This window comes from Vigna unguiculata, chromosome 9 (genome assembly GCF_004118075.2).
Source record: "Vigna unguiculata cultivar IT97K-499-35 chromosome 9, ASM411807v1, whole genome shotgun sequence".
Lineage (NCBI taxonomy): Eukaryota > Viridiplantae > Streptophyta > Magnoliopsida > Fabales > Fabaceae > Vigna > Vigna unguiculata.
In genome coordinates this window covers 22,508,257-22,531,822 of record NC_040287.1, presented here as the reverse complement: position 1 = coordinate 22,531,822, position 23,566 = coordinate 22,508,257, and the positions used below count along the sequence as shown (strand labels likewise).

Below are 23,566 nucleotides of genomic sequence, written 5' to 3'. Positions count from 1 at the left end.
TTGTAATTTTGTCACTACAATATCCAAATGGTTAAATTATGTGGTTGGTCCCCATTTTTGTAGTAAAATATCGATTTGGTCCCTCTATTTTTTATCCCAATTTGGTCCCTATCTTTAGCAATTTGATGCAATCAAGTCCTTTCCGTTAGTGGTGTATAACAATTATGTAAAAATTAAGTTTTGTTTCAATTTAGTGAGGGATGAAATTGCACAATTTTTATAAAAATTGGAACTAAATTGAAACAAAAATGAAAATACAGGACTAAATTGAGAATGAGGAAGTGACACCTAACATAATAGTGACACGTAGCATTGTCACTACCACATCACACTGTCACTGCCACGTGGCACAACATCAGTTTGACACATGGCACATTTTTTAATTTTTTTAAAATTTAAAAAAAAATTCAAAAAATTCAAAAAAAAAGAAAAAAAAATTCAAAAGATTCAAGGATTGACACGTGGCACACCTTTAACGCTGTTACTGCACCACTAACAGAAAGAGCTTAATTGCATCCAATTTTCCAAAACAGGGACCAAATTGAGATAAAAAAAATAGAGGAATCAAATCGATATTTTGCTACGAAAATGGGGACCAAAGTCATAATTTAACCTTTTAAAATTTGATATTATTGACACAATTTTTTTATAACATCGAACATATATTGAAGTTTAAAAAATACAATATCTATGTTAAAATTTTATTATTTTAGCTTAATATTTGTTCTTTGGGGTGATTTTGATTAAGTGATGTATTATAACTTTTATTAGTGTAAAAAAAAGATATTCATTAAAATTTAAAAAATTAAAGTAAATAGACATTTAAAATATGTTTTAATTTGAATATTGTTTCCTTTTATATTTCTTAAAAATGTTTTAAATTTTATTAACTAGGTACCATTAATGTTTCTTAATTGAATAAGTGTTTTGGTTCTCATTAAATTTTATTTGGTATTCTAATTTAAAATTTATACGATTATAATTTCTTTCTAAATATTTGATATCAAAAAAATAACCCTCCTCTTAATATTGAATATTTGATAATATTATGTTTCCTTTACCATGATTTTTTATCATTTTATAAAAATCAATTAATTAATATTGAAATAATAAGAAGACATGTATGAGTATGAGTACGAGAATATACCCGATATCCATTGAAAATGAGGATGAGACAAAAATTTGATACCCGTTGAATTTGGGTATAGGGATGATGATGAATTTTTTCTATAGGAATGAATATGGGTAGAGATGTCAAAAAAATCCGTACCCGCGGGGTATTTGCAATAAAACCCGCAACACGTAGGAAATTGATATTGAAAATGGATACCCGCAGGTAACGAGTATCATGTTTTTTTATACACGCATGTTAACAAGGCAGATACGAGTATCATAGTATCCGTACTCGTGGATACCCGTACCCGCTATACTATAATTTAAATTAAAAAAATAAAAAAATGATTAAAATATTAGCACATTGATTTTGGATGGGTTATTTTTTATCAATTGATTTTGAAAAATCTCCATTTATTTGTAAACTCTCATTCAACACTATTTAAATGGGTTATTTGCACTTTTTTAAATTTATAAATGTTATGCATTATATTTTATTTGAATGTATAGTTAAAATTTGTTGTTAAATATTAAAATTTTCTTTTTATAAATATTTGCGGGTACCCGTAGATACCCGTGGATTTTAAAAAAATATGTGGGTGCCCACAATACGGATACCCGCATGAATATGGGTACAAGTATGAGACAGATATTTATCCAACAAGTAGGGTACGGGGGAGCTACTACTCGTATCCTAACCGCTCCTGCTCCGTTGACATCCCTAGATATGGGAAAGCGAAACCTACCCCAGCTCCACTCCCATTGTCATCCCTGGTAGAGAGTGATGTGACAGAGCAAGATAATCTTCACATCACAAAGTTAACAGCCACACTTAATTGTAGAGATTCAATTGAAAAATTTTGAAATTTTAAATACTTAATAAGCCTAAAATAAAATATTTTTTTTTCATATATGAACTATTCATGTATAATTGAGTAAAAATACATTTTACTCAATTATTTTTCATTGACTAAGATGTGAGAGAATTAGTATATCTTATATTATTTATTGACTACAAAATAGATTAATATATAAAAGGCATTTTGAAGAAGATTTGTTAAATAGAGAAAATTTTTGTACATTGGAAAGGATACCGACTACCTATCATCAATTTTTTAAATTTTTATTTACGTGCAGGATAAGAGTTGGAATTGAGGGGTGATATGAGGTAAAGTTAATCAACTAACGAAATTTTATAATTTTTATTTACGTGCAGGATAAGAATAGGAATTGGGGGTGATAAGAGCTAAAGTTAATCAGCTAATCCATCTCAGGAAATGAAAGGCACAGGTACATCCCAAATGGAGAAATGGAAATGAACATGTTATAATAAGCAAATGGATAAAGTTCGTTTCCAAGCTAAATACGTAACGCCAGCGGATATAGTCGATAATGAGAAACAGAGCTGCATATATTTTTATCAAAGAATGTAGGTTGGTATGAAGGTAAATGGTCCTAAAAATATAAACATGCTCTTGCATTTGTTGATATGGTTTGACACACGTCACGGGCAGAAATGCTATACAAAGAAAGAAAGAAAAGAGAACCGCAACTTGACTCGAACTCACAAACCCAACTTGAGGTTTCCCTTTTCAAGTTGTTGTTTCAAAGTACAAAAACAGACAGCCAGAAAATTCTGGCTAAGCCATGCCCCACAAATTGATTGCTTCTACCAGCGCTGGCTATGAATTCGTATCGTATCATCATCCACCAACGCCGAACACCCAACCCCGTTTTACGTGAGACATGCTAATACCTCCCAGCTTCAACAACACAACTCTCTTCAAGGAGGATGAAGAAGAAGAACATTGTTAGACATATTAGTACTTTAACGTTGTGGAGTTTGCTAACATTTCTTTGTTGATTGGCCCCGTTAGTGAATTGTGGAATCAAGATTGAATTTGAGCATACGTATGGATTATCTGATTGTCGTTTGAACCGCACGTTGCGGCGGGTCTTTTCCTCACGCCCTACAGCTCCTTGTTTCGGTACTTTAAACACTTGATGGCTTAGAGAAACATACGAGGGTCTTGCATTTGGGATTCCGTGTTTTTCGTGTGTGGTTTTAAGGATAAATACAATTATGTGCTTCACATTAATTTTAATCCAGGTCATGCAAATAAAACTTGTGAACTAGTGGTTTTTCCCCTTGCTATATAAGATTGGTTGTCTGGGTTTAAGGGCAAAGTGGTAATCATTGGGTTTAAAGGGTGTGTTAGAATATTCCTTGTTGTCTCCAGAGATTAATTTATCGTTAAACTTCAGCAATTAAATACCTGAGAAAAAGAATGTTGTAAGAAATGTGATAAGGTGAGTGCATGTTTATGCATTCTGTTATCTGTAGGACTTACCAATAATTTCTTCATTTCTACAGGAGAGTGCTTCCTATTGTGATGATGCTGTAAAGTGTGATCTATAAGATTTTAACTTTTCGTTGGAGGGAATCAATTTATTTGCAACTGCGCTGGTTCTGGCTGTGTTTTTAGAATACAGTTGAAACATAAATGTAGCAATGCTGATACATGAATACACTTAGAAGATGGTGATGATGAAAGAAAGATAGTAATTGAAGAAGTGAATCGTTTTGGAAAATTTAGAAGAAACCTGCCAGAAAATAAAAATGGGGTTGCACAGCTGTGTTCAGGCTGCACTGCAGAGGAAGTGGCAGCATCGCTAGGCACATTTGTGCAAACTGTGCCTAGAGTAACCAGCATTAGCCACTACGGGGTGAACTTTTTGGCTGGTGAAGACCTGGGTAATTGTATACACACTGATGTGCTTAAATCTGAAAGAAAAAATGTTCCAGAGCTTTCAAAAGAATCCCAAATTTCAAGTATGTGTAAAGATGCTAAGTTAAAGGTTGATCCCATAGAACAAATTGGCTGGTTATCCGTTAATGCTAGGGAAACTATGCAGAAACCTATACCTAGGACAGTAGGTTTTCAAATAAGAGCATCAACACCTCGTGTTAATGGTTATGATGGAAATGGATATTCGTCAACTGTGTTTAATGTCACCAGTGATGCAATTGAAGCTTCTGAGTCACAAGTCAGAAAGCGGTTATTGTCACCTTTGAGCGGGATGCTGCTTACGGATCATTTAAAGGTGACACACTAGACATTGGTGGTGGTATTTATCAATTTGGGTCTGTTGGTGATGATAATTCTGTTGAGTATAATAAGAAGGTTCATATTGGAAACAACAATCGTATCCCCTCCATGATCTGGTCTACATCTTGTTTTCAGGGACTTACTAAGTCATCGTGCAATGAATCTAATATGAACCATATTGTATCTAGTAGTCATCACCATTCACGTTGTGAACATGGAGAACCACGGTCTTATGAGCAGTTCAAATCATGTTCAGTACGTAATGTTTCTGTAGAGACAACTAAACAAGGTCTCAAACTGCTGCAATGTCTATACCCCAAGAAATGTGTCACCACCTCCCTTCCCTTTGTCTCCTCTGGTAAAGAATCTTCTAAAAATAAAATTTGGGGGGATACAGAAATATTGATATTATCTTGGATGATGACAATTTGACTTTTAAAAATGTTGAACAATCGCTTGATAGTTTTTCTGAACTGGAGATACCAAGAAAATCAAAGCTGAATTCCAATAATATGCAGCAAAAGTCTGACCTGTTTACTCCTGATAACAAATAGATTTGAAAGAGTGTTGGACTCATCCTGGTAGCTTTCCTCCTCAGGATACCAAATTATGTGAACTGTGAGTAGACTTCCAGTTATTAGAAGGTCCCTGGTTGGTTCATTTGAGGAATCTTTGCTATCTGGTCGCCTACTATCTGGAAAAGTTTGTCAGGTTGGAATTATCTTCATATATAGTGGGCACAATTTGTCTTCCCTTCTGTTATTTATATCTAATTGTTGTGTTTTTGTTTTTGCAGAAAATGAAGGCTTTCTTGCCATGCTAATGTAACTGGAGGCAATTTCTCACCTCAGTCACAAAAATACCATTTGCAGTAACCAGCGTCGATGGAGACAAGTACTTACTTTATATTCCTCAATAAATCTTTAGGAAAGCTACTATCAAGCAAGCTAGAGTTGCCAAATTTCAGAGAACCCTTAGCATGGATGAATCACGATCTGAAAAGCCCCGCATACGTATACCTATGAAAGGACGTATTCAACTGGTAATTCACTATAAGACCTTTGTAGTTGTTATCGAAATTCCTTCCCTTCTTTCTTTGAATGCATTATATGTATATGTAACAAGAAAATGGAAATGCAGAGCGTTGAAGACTTCATGCATTACTTAATATTTTGAATACTCTATCGTCTATTCATATTTTTAATTCTGTTATAAAGCATGACATGGTAGCATTATATGATGATGCCTCTTATCAGTTAGATTTTGAAGGTAATACAATTGCTTATTTGGATATTAAAATAAGTGACTACTGGACACATAGTGTGTAGAGTGTGTAGCTAGCAGTGATTCTGGTCTGTCACTAGTGACCACAAATCTTGGATTGATGTTAAATTATATTCAAATCTAATATATGATCAATTTGAAAGCTTATTATAAGCTGTATACGCAAGAAACAGTGTGTGATAAAACAAATATGTTGTGCCTGCTTTCATCACTGGTTTCAGAATGAAAGTGACTTTGCCATTGTCAGTGCCACCTTGGTTGATTCTGGATGCATGATTAGTAGGTATTTGTTCAGTATCACCCTTGCCATCTCAAATCACTGCCTAAATACTAACAACCAAAATAAATTCTTACCCTTGCCCATCTGGTTTTATACTCTAACTTAGTCATGATTCTAAACTAGGATCATACTTGCCAGAGGAAGGGCGATATGGTGGTAAATCAGTAATGTGGCTTTGTTTAAAACATGAGTTTCATAGCCATGGTTCTGTGTGGAAACAACAAGATGTAACGTGTGGAAATCTACATGTTGTACCAAATTGTTTGTGACAAACTAACTACCCAACGCAGGTTCTCAGCAATCCAGAGAGGACACCTATCCATACCTTCTTCTGCAATTATGATTTGAGTGACATGCCAGCTGTACCAAGGTAGGATATATCACATTCAAAGTTTTGTCTCAGGAAGCCATCGATTGCATGTTATATAGTTCTCCCTAGCTGGTTTACTTGATGTGGTTGGAGAAATACAAAAAGAAAGAAAGAAGAAAGAAAAGATTATTCTTAAACTATTGGTTCATGTATGGTATATCCTAGTCTCTGATCAAATGGCTCCACTTCAATCCTTTCACCCTGTTTTCTAATAAGGATTGAATATCAGGATATGATGTTGTGCATACTTTACGCCCAAATGACTCGTGTAAGAGTCATTATATCAAGCTTTTTGGAGAGTTGGTTCATGACATATTAATAAATTTTTAACCTGAACATATTAAAAAGATGTATTATAGTTTGGAATATTGATGTAAGAGACCATCTTGTTTTCATATATATTAACATCTTAAAGTACTTTATATAGAAACTAATGTCATATGTAAATGATAGAATATACGATTGGAGCAAATTCAGTAATACTGAACCTAATTATAATGAAAACAGTGATGCAAATGATCGATACAATCTGAGTTAAAAGGCGTATAATGGCCAATTGGACCAACTTGGTTTAAAAGACTGCATTATACCAGGGCCTCAACATTAAGACCTTTGCTGGTTTGATCTCTATTCCAACAGCAGTTAATCAATGATTGCTTGATGTATAACAGAGTAATCGCATAAATTTTTCTGTTCCTCGTATATTGAGGATGATGAGCAAGTTTTAAATGGACACTGATTTAGTAAATTAAATTGTACCTGCCCTTATCATGCCTGGAATGGTCAGTCTGCAAAACCTTTGGGCTTGGCACTGAAGCCTGGTTTTGTTAAAGTAATGCGAATATCATTTCTATCCTTCAATACACTGTTTATACCAAAATTTTTACAAGTTCCATGTTAATGAGCTTTTCTTGTATTCCTCTAAGTAGACATTCTTGCGGCAAAAGGTGACTTTAACTGCATCTGGATCGAAGTCCATGATGGGTAAGGAAAGCCAAAAGATTATGATATTAGAGATGATGACAAGCCTCAGATGATGACGGCCACCAGTCACGGAGATAATAAAGATCTTCTCACCTTAAAATGTGGAGAGTTTGATAGTTTTACATGTTCAAAGGCTGGTAAGAAAGAATTCTTTTTTAGTTCAATCACATTCCTCACTAATGAAGACATTTTTTGCTTGTTTCTTCCATGGTCCTTGACAATGCTATTAACACAGGCATTTTGCTTTATGCTCTTCACCTTCGCTTTATGTGTCCTTTCCTAAAAGACGTTCAAGATCTGTTCATAAGTGCAAATCTGACACTCTCTCTGCACAAGTGAGAATATTGTTGACGTTGAACCTGAAAGAAGCTTCTATTTGTATGATGATATGAGGGTAGTGTTTCCTCATCGTCATTCAGATTCTGATGAGGGCAAGGTATGCAAATATGTATTTGATTGAAGTGTTTTTTCATACATTCGTGCACTAATAGCTTGGGGAAATAAGAGTCTTATGGACATTTCCGTGTCCTTAGAAATCACTCTCGGGTAACCATGTCCATAGTCACTAATTATGGACCAAACTGGACCTATCAGTTCAAATGTTGAACCATCTAAGTAACTGATCCGTATAACATGTCATTTCTATTACAAAGAAAAAGAACATGAAATTACGGCATTTGGCCCATAAAAAAACTTAGGTATCCCTTTGTTAGAAGGCTTCCGCAATGTAAAAGTATGGAGGAGAGTCCTTGTACGCATCTTTACTCTTTTATATTTAAACAGACTATTTTGGACTCAAATCCATGTCCAACAGATTAACTGCTACCGGGGCTGGTTATTGTATTGTGTATAAGGAAAGAAAAATACAATTCAAAGCTCAAAACCTAAACGACCCAAGAAAAAGTGCAAGCTTCACATTTACTTGATGAAGAAAGAAGGCCTAACTTTGACACAAAATTGAACTTTTTAGCATGATTTTGTGATTTATATGCATTGTAAACTGGTAATTGAACCTCTGGTCTTGGATTAGAAACCTTGTTTATTTAATTATGTTTTGAGCATGTTGTAGCTTCGTAAAACTATATATCTAGTGATCGTTAGTTGCACAAGTGGCTTAATATTTTGTCCTTATATGAGTCGATGACTAAGATATTGCTTTATAACTCTAATAATAACTCTAATCGTTGTTAGGGCTTAATTACATGGGTAGAGTTCAATTCAACTAGTCCATTAGGTGAGAACATCTCAAGGTTTAAGTTGTCATCCTACTCAACATGAGACTGCTAACAATGTGCAACCTTAATGAATTGTTAAAGACTTGCAATGTCTTCACTATATATATGTTAATCTAACAGTATTGAGCTGAAGAACATTGCACTTTATTTAATACGCTTTCAAACATTGTTAAGCATCAGTTATGGAAAGTTTGCCACTTACTGGTTTCCCATTTCTTTTTGTCTCATCTAATAATTATTTCGTGTGCAGTTACATGTGGAATATCATTTCCCTTCTAATCCAAAATACTTCGACATCAGCTGCTGAAATGCCTCTGTCCGCCTCAATGCTTTTGTATATATACAGTTGTAAATATTGTACACAACAATTCATTTCTTTCTATTTTCGTGCCATTTGCCTCTATGTAACTAATAATTTGTAAAATTTGTATTCTAGTTGTTCATATTTGATACATAGTACTATTTCTTTGACCTTAATGAGTGTGCTTATGTTCTCCTACTACTGCTCATCACATTCAGATGACACAATAGTAGGTAGAGGTGTCAATTTGGTCCCTAGCCATGGGCCAGCTCTGGCCCACTCTTCATAAAGCCCCCTTTAGGGACCCCCAAATGAGGGGGCCAAAAAAAGTCCCAGCCCCCAAAGCCCCCTCTCTAGTGTCTTAGGGCTAGGGCTAAGGTGGATTAGGCCCCACAAATAATACTACATTAAGCCAGAGTCAAAGATCAAGTCGAGCGACCCGGACGGGTCCGAAGATCCAAACAGGCTCCAATCACCCAGACAAGTCCGAAGCCCCAGACGGGCTCAACGACCCGGACGTGCCTTAAGGCCCGAAGACCAAAATCGGCCCAACAAACTGGATGGGTCTAAAGACCTAGACGTGCCTGATAACACCGATAGGCCTGACGATCCGGACGGGCTTGACGACCCAGACAAGCACGATGACCAAGATGGCCCGACGATCCAAAAGACATCAACGATGCGGACAGGCCCAACAAAACAGATGAGCCCAAAACCCCGAACCCCGAACGGACTCGATGACCAGAACGGGCCCAATGATCCGAATGGCACGACGACCCGGATGGGCCCGACAACACAGACGAACCGGACGAGCATGATGACTCGGACATGGCCGACGATCCGGATAGGCTCGACGATACATACAGGTCCGAAGATCCGGATGTGCCCGACGATCAAGACGGGCCCGACGATCATGACGGGCCTTATGACCTAGACGCGCCCGACAATCCAGATGGGTCCGACAACCAGGACGACCGCGACGACCCGGACGGGTTCGACGACCGGACGGGTCCGACGACCTAGAAGGACCAGACGACCCAGACGGGCCCGACGACCTAGATGGTCGCGACGAATAGGACGGGCTCGATGACCCGGACGGACCAGAAGACTCGGACGAGCTCGATGACCCGAACGAGCCCGATGATCCAGACGGGCCTGACAGGCCTGACGACCCAGACGAGCCTGGTAGGCCCGACGACCCGGACGGGCCTGACGACCAGGACGAACTTGATGACCAAGACGAACTTGACGACCAGAACGAGCTCAATGACCCGAACGGGCCCGACGAACTGGACGGGCCCGACGACCTGGACGGGCCCGACAACCCTGACAGACCTGACGACACGGACGCACCGATGAATTGGACGAGCCCAATGACTTGGACGAATTTGACTACATAGGCTTGCCCGACGTTTCTGGATATTCTTGCCTTTGGGTCGTCGGGCCCGTCCAGGTTGAGGGGTCCATCCGGGTCGTCGGGTCTGTTTGGATCGTCAAGCCCGTCCGGGTCATCGGGGCTGCTCAGGTCGTCAAACTCATCTGGGTTGTCAGGCCCATTTGGGTAGTCTTGCCAGGTCGTCAGACCCGTTTGGATCGTGGGGCATGATCGATTCGTTAGGCCCATTCAACTACACATTGTTTGACTTAGGCAATAGTTAATATGTAAACAACTATTGGACACAAAAGGAGTGGTTGATATCCTTGTGTTTCTTTCTATGTTCGAAACCTTTCATCCAAAATTAGTAAGAAGGTAACAATGAAATCTATCAGTTAATTGAATAATGTGAGTTGTTCTAAAGTGTCATTCGTATTATTACAAAAATTTTACCATTATTGTTGTCCTCACTATTGATACTGATGTGACCCCAACAAGCCCAAACTCAAGTCATCAACAAGCCCAAGCCCACATCAAGACCCAATCACTAGAAGTATGATGAGAAAGATTCACATGGGCCCTCACAAGATGATCAAGTCAATCATGGGCTTTTTACATTATTCACATGGGCTAAAGAAATCTCTAAAATATGAGATGATGCATGAAGGAAGTAGTATAGATTTAAATTGGGCCATTGTTTAGGCATTGTTTTTCTAGAATAATAAGTCAAACAATGTGTAGTTGAATTGATAAATTGGGCTTGACTAAGCCTAATAGGAGATTTGGCCATGAGCTACCAAAGGTCAAAGGTGGACTAAGTGGAAGTCAACATTCGTTCCTACACCTCATGGATCATGCATTCCATGGAGCAAGTCCACACTCCACCCATGTGTCTCCTTCATCAAGGACTAAGAGAGTGTCTTCTTTTCCAAGTCTTCATCCAAAGCTAGGAAGATGCCTTCTTCTCCAAGCCACCATCTAAGGGTAATGATTAAAGCTTCTCCTCCAAGCTTGATCTAAGGTTCAAGAATTAGTCTAGCTTTTAGGCTCACATATAAAAGCCAAAAAGACCATTTGTACACTTTAACTCTTGAAATTTCTACTAGAATGTTTGTGTTGAGATATCTCCACTCTTCTATTATTTTGAGAGCATACATGGCAAACCTTCTCCTTCATCTCTCTAGCCACCTTCCATACCATAGGTCCACTTCTACTCTTCATCTTCACCAAAAACCTCCATTGCCTAGAGCTCTTCTTGCTCTTATCTTCATTTCCGCTGCATTTAATCTACCTTTTGGTGTCTTCCATGGATCTCCTTCCTCTCCTACACCAAGGACGTCCATCAATTGGTATCTAGAGCCATCCAAGCCTTTGGTGTCCATCCTCTTGGTTTGGTAAGGTTCTTGGTCCATACTTGTCTCTTGTTTCAATTTCCATTTTGTCTTTCTTCTCCACTGTTTCTTCAATTTTTAACTGTTTTTTCATGTTCTGCTGCTCTCCACCGTTTGACATTGAGGCTACATGAATCTCCATTGATTCATCTTGTAGTACTCCTTGCTTCATTGGTGCAAATCTGTTTTAGGTTCCATTTTCGTTTCCAGCACTTGTTCCTTTCTTCCTTGCTGTTTTTCTTCATTTTAATCGGTGCATCTTTTAATTTTCAGTTCCTTATGTTGTGTTTGTCTTAAGTCATGTTTTAGCACTTTCATACATCTTAATTTTCGTTCATATGGCTGAATTCTGCACTTTCTTGATGAGAACCAAGTCCTACATCACACAAATGAGCTATGAACTTCAAGTGATGCTTGTGGATGTGTAAGACAATGGTCTTACCGTTTTTCGTCCATTTCACCAATTGGATTGTGCTTTTGAGTGTTTAAGATGTTCTTCTATGATTCATACTTGATTTTAGATCATAATCAAGTTCATTCATCTTAAATTTTCATAGAACATCTTACAATTTCCGTGAGCAATTATGCTCTAGTCTGTTTTTCCAGTTTTCACTGCACGCACACCTATTGTTTGAGATTTTCATGACTCACTGCCTGGTCCAAATTTTAATCTGAAATTATCCTCATTTAGCTAACACCCAGACGAAACATAAAAAAAAAGAATCATTCAAAAATGTTAAGTACAAAAAAAAAATGATAAATCGGCGAAGTTGAGGCAAATTTTCATGTTTTCTGGCGCAGTGGTCTCAGGAATTTTATGTTTTACTGCTGTTTTGTGCGTTTTGTGGTGCTTTTAAGTGCTCTTTGTTATTCTAATTGACTCCTTGATTGTGTACTCTATATTGGCTTGAGTTTGCCTTCAATAGAAGTGGAATTTATTCCCTCAATTTGGCACAAAATTGCAATGAGTACAGTGACTGTTTCTGAGCACTTTTTCTTCTCTATTTTCAGTTTTTTTTCATCTATTCTAGTGCATTTCTAGGTTTCTTTTTCTGGTGCTTGCCTTTCTTTGCAGGCCTTAATTTCTTGCTTGTCACTTCTTGAATCTCCTTCTAGTCATGTTTCATTTTGTACCACACCGAACCATTTTAACCAAGTAATAACAATAAACGATCACCATACCTACACGCGAAATCATTCAAATAAGCAGTCTATGCTAACCTAAACCTAACCGGCCTGAACCGGCAACCTAAGATGCCAAAAGGAATGAACCACCTAGGACAACATATAAGCGATAGCGGCACAAGCCGCCAAGGGAAGTACTCGGTTTAGCCCGACCACCTTAAAATACTTAGTAAAATCAAGGCCTCCCTAATATCCAGTAGGTCCCCAACAGTCAAGACTAAGGGCCTTGGCCTAGGCCCAGGCCCACCTATGACCCAAACCAGGCCCAGCCCATGCGATGGGCAAACATAATTAATAATCTATAAATATACATGGACCCCGCAAATTAAAGGTACGCATTCATTATTTCATTAATCACCTGATTTGACTTTTTGAGAGCTTTGAGTCCCTTAAGCTTTGGAGTCCCTTCTGCAGGTAACCCCTCCCGGGTCCAAGCCGATATCTGCTAGATGGGAAGAGACCAACCGAGGAGATAACGGATATATAGGTAAGGTGACACTTGTGCCTAACAGATCTTATTTGTTCTCTGCAGGAACAATTGGCGCCCACCGTGGGACCACAAGACAACACCTTCCTCCCCTTTTTTTCCGAAGATGGTTTCAACCCGTAGTAGAGCTGAAGCTAACAAGCAAGCGGATGCTGGCCCTCAGGACCCGCTAACATCACTCCGGACCTGGCCGCCATCCTTGACGGTCAAGCCAAAATGCAACAGGAGCTGGCTGATCTGAAGAAGCACAACGCTGATGAGCTGGAGGCATTGCGGTATGAAAACTCTCGCCTCAGGCGAAAGATCGAAGCCGATCCCACTCAAAAGGGAAAGGCCAAGGAGGCCTCTGAAGCTGCAAGGTACTCGGCCTTCCAGCCCACAAAAGATGAAAGTGAATACAACCCCACCCCTCACACCTTCACCACCACCCAACAACCACCCATCCCCTCAACCCATCTCACTCACTTCCCCTCCACTTTACCAGGGCACACCGCGGCCCCTACCCCTGCCGCCACCCTACCCACCACCCACGCCCCCTACAATATACCCACCACCCTACACACTACTCATGCCCCACCTTACAACCCACACTACCCCTACAACCCACATCCCCCCTCACAACTTCACCTACACCTTTCCCACTCTTGTCCACCATCCCATTCCCTCCCATCCACTACCACCCCACCAACCCAGACGTCGCCACCCCTTCAACGACTTCATCGCCAACACCCCCCTTCCCGCCTAGTGGGAACCCTTCACACTGGACCGATACACTGGTGAAACCGACCCCGACGAACACCTCAAAGTCTACATCACCCATATTGCCCTGTACACCTCTCAAGACGCAGTCTTCTAAAAGCCTTCCCCACCACCCTCAAAGGCCCTGCTCTCGAATGGTTCATAACCCTCCCACCTTACTCTATCGACAGCTTCGATGCCCTCTCACACATGTTCTCACCCATTTTGCTGGCAGCCGCCCACATCAAACCACTACAATCTCCCTCCTCGGCATCAGGCAAGAACAAGGTGAGCCGCTCAGGGCATTTATGATCGCTTCAGTAAGGCAGCCCTTCGCACCCCACACCTCAACCAAGAAATGATTCTCTAATGCATGACCCTCACCCTTCAACTTGGCCCCTTCGCCAACAATGTCTACCTTCATCCACCTGCCTCTATGCATGAGCTAAAGTTGCGTGCCGCCAACTACGTTTGCATGAAGGAAATGCAGACCCTCCACACCAAATTTTGCAATGATTATACACCTACTCCTGCCAACCCCAACCCACCACCCTCCCGCCCTGATCCGAGACCACAAGAGCCCCGACAACCCCGCTTACCGGATACGCTCCCCTCAATGTCCCCAGATCCCGCCTCTTTGATGAGGCCTTACAAGCTGACCTCATCCCACCACCATGCAAGACGACCACTCCCCCTAATGCTGATATGACCAAATATTGCCGCTATCACCACAACCCATGGCCACACTACAGAGGATTGCAAAGCACTCCAGGATAAAATTAAAGAACTGGTGCGTGCTGGTCACTTTCGCCGCTTCATGCATATAGATGATCACCCCTCTCGAGCCCGTCACCTTCCTCGCTTTGACCATAGACGCTCTCCTCATGACTCTCGCCATGACAGCCGCCCTACCCAACCTACCAACCAGGACCCCCAACCGGCTCGCACCGATGTCACCCCTGCCGACCCTCCCCTACGCGACACTATCAACACCATCTCTAGTGGCTTCGCTAGTGGAGGATCCACCTCTTCTGCAAGAAAGAAACACCTCCACCATATCCAATCCATCAACCATATTACCCATTCCCATCACAGACGCTGCATGCCTCCCATCACCTTACAGACGACGACTTCCACGGCCTCAATCACCAACAAGACGACCCTATGGTCATCACTGTTGAAATCGAAAACTACGCAGTCAAGAAAGTCCTTGTCGACCAGGGGCAGCTCTGTTGACATCCTCTACTGGGCAACATATCAGAAACTCCAACTCCCAAAGATTGCCATGGTCCCGTATGGTGAACCAATTTTTGGCTTCTCAACCAGCGACTCTTGTAAGTTTGGAACATCAGTGTTTCCAGCTGTCTTTGCCTTCGCAGCCATCTCCTTCTGCAGCGCTTCAAAGAGCGGCAGTTCTTCTTCCCAGGACTGATGCATATGCCCTACAAAAGTGCACCAACATCCGGTTAAGTCAACTTAGAAACATCAAAACAGTTTAAGTCATAAACAAATACCTTCAATATCAATAATCGGGTGAACCGAGTTATAAACCCTAACTAGGCCCTAGTGGGCAACTTATAAGAAAACTTCATCAAGACCTCCACCACCGACAACTCGTCGGTGCCCATATCCTTGTACTGAGAAGGGGTTCCCGTCCAACTAAATGAGAATTTTGTGCTCCCATCTGCATTAAGGAAGTAAGACCTGCCCTCCTCCTTCACCACAACCTTAAAGTAACCATCTTTGAAGTGCTTGAAGGACTGTGAGAACGCGTCCAATCTACTAATACTAGGACGGCTCACCAAAGATAGCCAAGTAGTCGGCTGTCGGGGCCTAGTGTCATAAAAATACAAAAATGCACGAGGAGAAGGTTGTAGATACAGTGATTGACACAACACACGAAAAGCCACTATAAGAAAATGCTTCATTAGTAACTAATTTTAGTGACCAAAAGTTGTTAGTTACTATAATTACTAATTTAGATACAAGTTTACAAAGTAAAAAAATTATTGGTTGCTAAAATAGTTACTATTATGAATAAAAAATTATAATTGGTCACTAAATTGATTTTTAAAATTAGCTACCATAGTTTTGGATACCAAAGAAAACTGGTCACTAAATTTAGCTACCAAAGTTTTGGCTACCAAAATAACTTAGTTACTAAATTGGTCTCTACTTAATTAGTGACAAATTTAGTGACCAATTATAATTTTTTATTTATATTAGTGACTATTTAGTAACCAATAAATTTTAATTTTGTAAAATGGTATCTAAATTGGTCACTATAGTGACTAATAACTTTTAGTCACTAAATTGGTGACTAATAAGACATTTTCTTGTAGTGAGCTTGCATGTAGGCCCATCTGTTCGGATGCAACTACGTAGGTGCCACGTTGAGCTCACGAAGCACCCCTATGGTGAAGTTGTCCAACGACAATCTCATATGCAACTAGGAGAAATGACACATATACATATAGAAGAACTTCTCAGTCGCCCATCTTGACCGTGACATACGCGGTCAATGGCGCTCACCCACTCCAAGGAAACGATACCCCCGGTTCACACCTTTTGCGATAACAGGGGTGCAGTTCAACCAAGAGTTTAGTAGACGCGACCACCGAAACAAAGACGACTGATTACGAACGTCAGACGCTATCCATTCATAACCGGCCTTGGCAGGCCAATTGCTCTCCGCCATTTCTTCAGGAGGGTTTTCTCGCACCTTAGTCACCGTTTCCATCGGAATTATGCCCACCACAGCCGCTGGACTACTACTCTCCTCCTCAACTCGTCTACCTACACTCCTCTCAGACTCTATACTCTCACTACTGGAAGAAGATAACGACACACTATCACTACTACTACACATTCCTTTTTATGAAAAGATGACGGCAGGATCTAGGAACTAGTCGAACAGGGATAACGCACACAAAGTCTCTGATTATGAAATTCTAGCAAATGAACCAATAAACATAAACCTATCACGAAATCCGCATTTATAATGATGAATCTCAAATGATATAACTTCTTCCCACCAAAAAAATCACAACCCACACCAATCGACGCAAGCACACAAAAGGCCATGAGTATCAGAAATGACAGCGCAAAAACCCCTTGATTAGACCTCTGACATCCCTTCACCTGCTACCAACCTTTTCCCGCCTTTAGCCTTAACACTGTTCATCACACTTAAAGGTTGGGGGACTGGTGTACCACAACTAACCGGTCTCGCTGGCATATCAACAAATATCACCCTTGACCGACATACCTATATCGACAAAGGCTCAGGGACTGGTGTACCACACCGAACCATTTTAACCAAGTAATAACAATAAACGATCACCATACCTATACGCAAAATCATTCAAATAACCGGTCTATGCTAACCTAAACCTAATCGCCTGAACCGACAACCTAAGATGCCAAAAGGAATGAATCGCCTAGGACAACATATAAGCGATAGCGGCATAAGCCGCCAAAGGAACTACTCGGTTTAGGCAAACCACCTTAAAATACTCAGTAAAATCAAGGCCCCCTTAATATCCAATAGGTCCCCAACATTCAAGACTAAGGGCCTCGGCCCAGGCCCAGGCCCACCTATGACCCAAACCAGGGCCTAGCCCATGCAATGGGCAAACATAATTAATAATCTATAAATATACATGGACCCCGCAAATTAAAGGTACACATTCATTACTCCATTAATCACCTAATTTGACTTTTTAAGAGCTTTGGCTGACTTAAGCTTTAGAGTCCCTTCTGCAGGTAACCCCTCCCGGGTCCAAGCCGATATCTGCTAGATGGGAAGAGACCAACCAAGGAGATAACGGATATATAGGTAAGGTGACACTTGTGCCTAACAGATCTTATTTGTTCTCTGCAGGAACACATTTCAATTCTCTTTTGGTTTAACATTTCTAGTTAGCTTTTCTTTCTTTCTCCTTTGTTTGGGTTCATATACTTGACTCTTGGTTTTTGGTTGTGATTGATGATGCTATGAAGTTTAGAATGGTTTCTATGATTTGGTAGCATCTTAGGTGGTGGATATTGAAATAGAATTTTAGCTTGTGTGCTTATCCTTTTCCTCACCTATTGAGAGTTTTGGATCTATTCATTTGAGAGTGTGTGTGCTAACTCCATTGCTTGGTATAGTTTTCTTGTTGTTTTGCTTTTTGGTGCAGGTTTGGTCTCTGTTTTGGCCTTCAAACCATGGCTATAGTTGTTGTTTTGCCCTTCATTTTCGTGGCTTAAGGTGCTTACAAGTGACTTACTTGGTGGTGGTTGATAAAGGATTATCTTGGTCCTTTTTAAGATTATTGAATATGGTGTGAGTTGATTAAGAAAGCTAAGTGAAATCCCCACTGGACATTAAGATAACAAGCTATCTAGATGTGAAGGTACCTTTCACAAAGCTCAAGAGAAGAAGATGATGGATTGATTCAAAATGAAAAGGAAATGGAAAGCACATAAATAATAGAAAACCAAGAACAATTAAAGGAAGAAGAAAACATAAAATGGAACGGAAAGAAATGGTAAAAATGTGAGAAGCACGCCACTACAAGGCTAGGCTAGAAGCCATGGCAACCTTGAAGATGAGTGGATGTGTGCCGCCACTTGCTATGCAAGATAAGGCTTAAAAGTATTCACTCCCTAGGGAGGAAACTCTCACAAATGGTTGAGACACAAGAGTGTTTTTACTTCAAAATGTTCAACCCTTTTACATGTCTAGGAGCACCCCTTATATAGAAGAGTTTAGAGGCCTCTAAGCAAATAAAAGATACATAAGGATGTCTCTACAAAAACCTAACCCTAGCTTCTAGAAACTAGGTCAAATAAGGTTACAAAAATGAGAGACAAAAGAGCCAATTATGGTGTGTGCAAGGCTAATTTCGTTCTAGCACAAAAGGAGACAAAGAATGTGTCTCATATGTCTCCAAAAAGTGGCCAAAGTGTGCTAAAAATAAAGGAGACCAAAGGTACATAAGTGCACTTGTTTTATGCCTTTTAGTTTATGCCTTATGCCTTTGCTTTACTCTCTCATCCACATCATTTATGCTCCCCAATCACCATCCGCCACCTAGCATTGCTTTCTTACCTTGGGAGTGAATACTTTTAAGCCTTATCTTGCATAGCAAGTGGCGGCACACATCCATTCATCTTCAAGGTTGCCATGGCTTCTAGCCTAGCCTTATAGTGGCGTGCTTCTCACATTTTTACCATTTATTTTCTATCCATTTTATGTTTTCTTCTTCCTTTAATTGTTCTTTTTTTTATGGTTTATGTGCTTTCCATTTCCTTTTTGTTTTGAATCAATCCATCATCTTCTTCTCTTGAGCTTTGTGAAAGGAACTTTCACATCTAGATAGCTTGCTATCTTAATGTCCAGTGGGGATTTCACTTAGCTTTCTTAATCAACTCACACCATATTCAATAATCTTAAAAAAGAACAAGATAATCCTTCATCAGGGAGAGAGAATTGGGTTCCACAACCTGTAGCATAACAATCAAATGGAAACACGAAAATAAGACTTGGGAAGGACTAGTAGGAGTTGAGAAACAATTACGTGGGCAGGAAATGGGTTGAACTAACTTGAAGGCGAAAGGGGATTCAAAACCCTAGCAGAGCTCAGTTGAGAACAAAGAAGGGTTTGAAAACTCCCTATGGGCCTTGAAAACTCCCTATGAGAGTGTTAGGCTGGATTAGGGGCTTTTAACTCCCTATGGGCCAGCCTTAGGCCCAATGGATTGGGGCAACCTTTAAACATTAGGGCAGAATAATAAGTGGACCTTATACATCATAAAGATATTCAAGTTGGTTTTGGATTTATAGAAATCCCTAATAGCCAGAAATAAAAGGGAAAAAAATACATAATGGTGGACAAAAATATTCAAGAGAGAAACAGTTAAATTTCTTGATAGTAAGGTGGATAATAAAAGGAAGTTGACACCTACATTTTGAAACAACCACAACGTCTCATACATGAGACTTGACTTGAATCGTGGCGACAACTTAATTGAGTTTTCTGGTTCAATTGCCACTGCTATTAAGCTTTGTAACAATCAAAGTCATCTAAGTATGACCACTGATCAAAAGGACAATCTTCTGTCCATGTGAATTTGATTGAGCTCCTAAAAAACTCATTAACTTTAAGAACACCAGATCTGGAGTGGTTGTTGCATGAAAACTGCTATGATGCTTTCCATTAATATGTTGATGACATTGACTATGTCTTTGTTGAGCTACAAAAAATAGAAAAGTAATCATAAATAACTTGTGGCAAAGTACATTTGCATACTACTACTAGATATACAAGTTAAGCTGGTGAATGTTAAAAATGAAATCCACATTTTTCTTTGCATTAAATGTCACCTTTCGTCGGGTACTGGTATAGAGACTTTCGTTAGAAAACACTTCTATTTCTATTACAGACCCTTTGTTATTTGTACAATAATTCACTTTCCGTATTGTATCTATCTGAAACCATAACGGTTAAAAAATTAGTTACAATTACAATGCTTAGATTGCAATTCTACTATTAAGTTTGTTTGGTCTTCTTCTGTTATGATAATTGATACCTTGTTTCTAAATTGAACTTCTAATGTCTTTGAACAATTCTTGGATGATGTCACCAGAATGGAAGTTATAGGTATTTCAGCGCCATTAGACAAAGTTCCTTTATACACTATGCCAATAGGTGAAGTACCAATTACGTTACTAAAATCTTCACAAGCTACTTCAAGATTCAATCTCCTTAGCTTTTGCACACCTAAAAATGTAGAACTCTGTCATTCAAGGCAAAGATCAGTTAGATGACCGAACAACCCTGAAAATAAGTTAAGTTCTTGTTTTTTGTTGTGATTCAAGAATCTTGAGTTGCTATTCATTATGGGATTTAGACCTTTTATTTTTTTAGGCTTAAATAACTTTTTTGTTCCAATTTTCGTGAGGTTTCTTTTGTTTGATCTTCATTTTTTCGAAATGATCAAAATGGTCATAGTTTTTGTAATTTGTGATCAATTTGGTCCTTTTTGCAGACGCTGTTTAAATCGTTAATGGAAGGTGAAGAGTAACTGCCACGTGTCACTTCATGTTTTTATTTTTTTTATTTTTTTTAATTTTAATTTTTTTAATTTTAAAATTGTTGTCCATGTGTCAAGTCAGCATTGTGACACGTTGCAATTGTAAGGCCCACTTAAAATCTGCCGTAATTTAAGGACCTACCTTGGTCAGTTGGGCCTAAGGCTGGCCCATAGGCTGTCCAAAACCCCTTAATCAACCCTAACAACTTCATTTCTGCCAACTTCTAGAAAAAAATGTTCCTTTTCTCTCTTGCAGCTGAAAACATATGGCTCTTCTAGGGCACCATCGGAGCAACCATTGCTTTGCTCTAAAGTCTTTTCTGGGTAAGTTGAACTTAGACTTTCCCCTTCCCTTTCCATTGCAGTGCCTTGGTTTTTGTATTGGATCGAATTTAAAACCTTATGCATGGTGTTATGCGTTTATTTTCCCGTTGCACCGCACCGGTTAGAGTTATCGTACTTTCCTTTTCTCTGTGGACTTTTATTCTTACATTTTTAGCTCCACTCAAGGTAAGGGAAGCTAAGGCCTTCCATCTTTTTTAGTTAATCTGCCCATTTTTAACTTTGTCTCATATTTACAGGGTTTGTATGCTACTGTGGATGTATGGTATGCTTCAATGTACTGTTTGTTTGGAAATGTCTATTAATGCATGCTTGAATAGTGGCGAGATCTGATGTTTTTGCCCAAGCAAGTTGGCCTCGCCTAGGTGAAAATAGCAGAACCTTACCCTGGTTCCTGCTTGAGCTCTCGCTCAGGAAAGAGTTTTCGTTTTGAGTGAGGGGTCATCTCGCTCAAGCGAGAGGGGTTCACCTAAGCGAGAACGCGTGAGAGCCTGAGGTGTTTTGCTGTAGTTGTAACTCAGGCGAGGGACCTTACCTTTGGGCGAGGGGTGGTCTCGCTCACGCAAAGAGGTCTAGCCCAAGCGAGAACTCGCAAACCCTACTGTATTTTCTGTTGGCAGTCTCGCCGAAGCGAGGACCTACAACTTGAGCAAAAGACCTCTTTCGCCTGAGCGAGGGTCCCTAGCTTGAGCGAGACTGGTGCAGAAAATTTGTGTGCTTTTTCATGTTTTGACTGTTGGTTGTATGATTGGTTAGAGTACCCTATATTAGGTATAAAGCATGTGAATATGCATGAAATATCTGATTGTATGGGTTGGAATTGATGAGTTTGGTATGAAATATTTGGATGGTTGGATATGTATATTAGCATGAAATTGGTATGCATGAGAACTTTATGATTGTTGGTGAAACATGGATAAGGTATGGGTAGGACGTAATTCCATGACCCTCCTACTGAGAGTTCATGGTGGTTCCTCGTGTAAGGACGTAATTCCCTGACCCTCCTAGTGAGAGTTCATGGTGGTGCCTCATGTAAGGACGTAATTTCCTGACCCTCTTCGTGAGAGCTCACGGTAGTGCCTTATGGCCAGGATGTAATTTCGCAAAGGTTTCGTGGTGATGCCTCACGATCAGGACGTAATTCCACGAAGGTTTAGTGGTGGTGCCTCATGGTTAGGACGTAATTCCACGAAGATTTAGTGGTGATGCCTCATGGTCAGGACGTAATTCCATGACCCTCTTGGTAAGATTTCGTGGTGGTGCCTTATTATATGTATCTGGATGGTCGAGTCTTAAAGTCCTAACTTTGTTTGCTATCACATGTTTTGATGTATCATATGTAACCTTGACTTTTAATTGCATGTTTAGTTGTATGATAAAAGAATCTTCTTACTCTAGCTTACCCTTTTGTTTGCTTGTGTGTTTGTGTGTGGTTTTTCTTCTTTTGCGATGATCATCAATTTATTGATGTGAGCAAATGTGGGAACCTCTAGCAATCGCAGTGACAATGGGGATGCTATAGCTTGATGATCATGGATGGGTATTGGGCTCACTATTGAGCCTACATTCAAAGAAGCTTTATTTATTTTTGTAATATCCCTGCTTATGGGCGAGTCTTTTGAGCCACTATGGAACTCTTATTTTCTTCTAGGCAATGTAGTGCCTCTGTTTCTAGTGTGGGTATGATTGGATAACTGTAAACTTTCATACTCTAAACTCTGTACTCTTTGGATATTTTAAGTATGCGACGTTTTATTTAATTAGAATTATCTATTTAATGGGACGTTACAGTAGTATCTCGTGGCTTATATTCAATTTGGTCCTAATTTTCGTTAATTTTGTTCAATTTAGTCCCAATTTTCGTTAATTTTGTTCAAATCAGTCCCAATTTTGCTCCTCTCCAAATTGACCAAATTTAATTTCTATATAAATGTTGTATTGAATCACTTAAAACATAATGAAGAATTATCCTTCTAATTTTAAAAACAATGAAGAATTTTTCCTCTAATTTTAAACTAACTTTAACCCTATTTTTTACATGTACCAAAAATAAAAAATATATAATAATTGCCCTCCAAAAATAGTTAGGTTTGGTAAAAATAATGAAAGAAATATTTAAAATAAATGTGAATTTTAATAAAAAAATTCAATATAACATTTGTATAAATAATAAATTTGGTCATTTTGGATAGAGACAAAATTGGGACTGAATTGAACAAAAATAATGAAAATTTGGATTAAATTGAACAAATTAACGAAAATTGGAACCAAATTGAATATAAGCCATGAGA

At 39.4% G+C, this 23,566-nt stretch overlaps 1 long non-coding RNA gene across 1 annotated transcript; it reads left to right on the top strand.

The window, feature by feature from the left end:
- Positions 1-5,018: 5,018 nt before the first annotated feature.
- On the top strand, positions 5,019-8,847 carry LOC114163006. Its single transcript, XR_003599343.1, has 5 exons — positions 5,019-5,265; positions 6,078-6,157; positions 7,087-7,278; positions 7,377-7,577; positions 8,627-8,847. It is a non-coding gene; the product is annotated as an uncharacterized LOC114163006 (long non-coding RNA).
- The last annotated feature ends 14,719 nt before the right edge of the window (positions 8,848-23,566 follow it).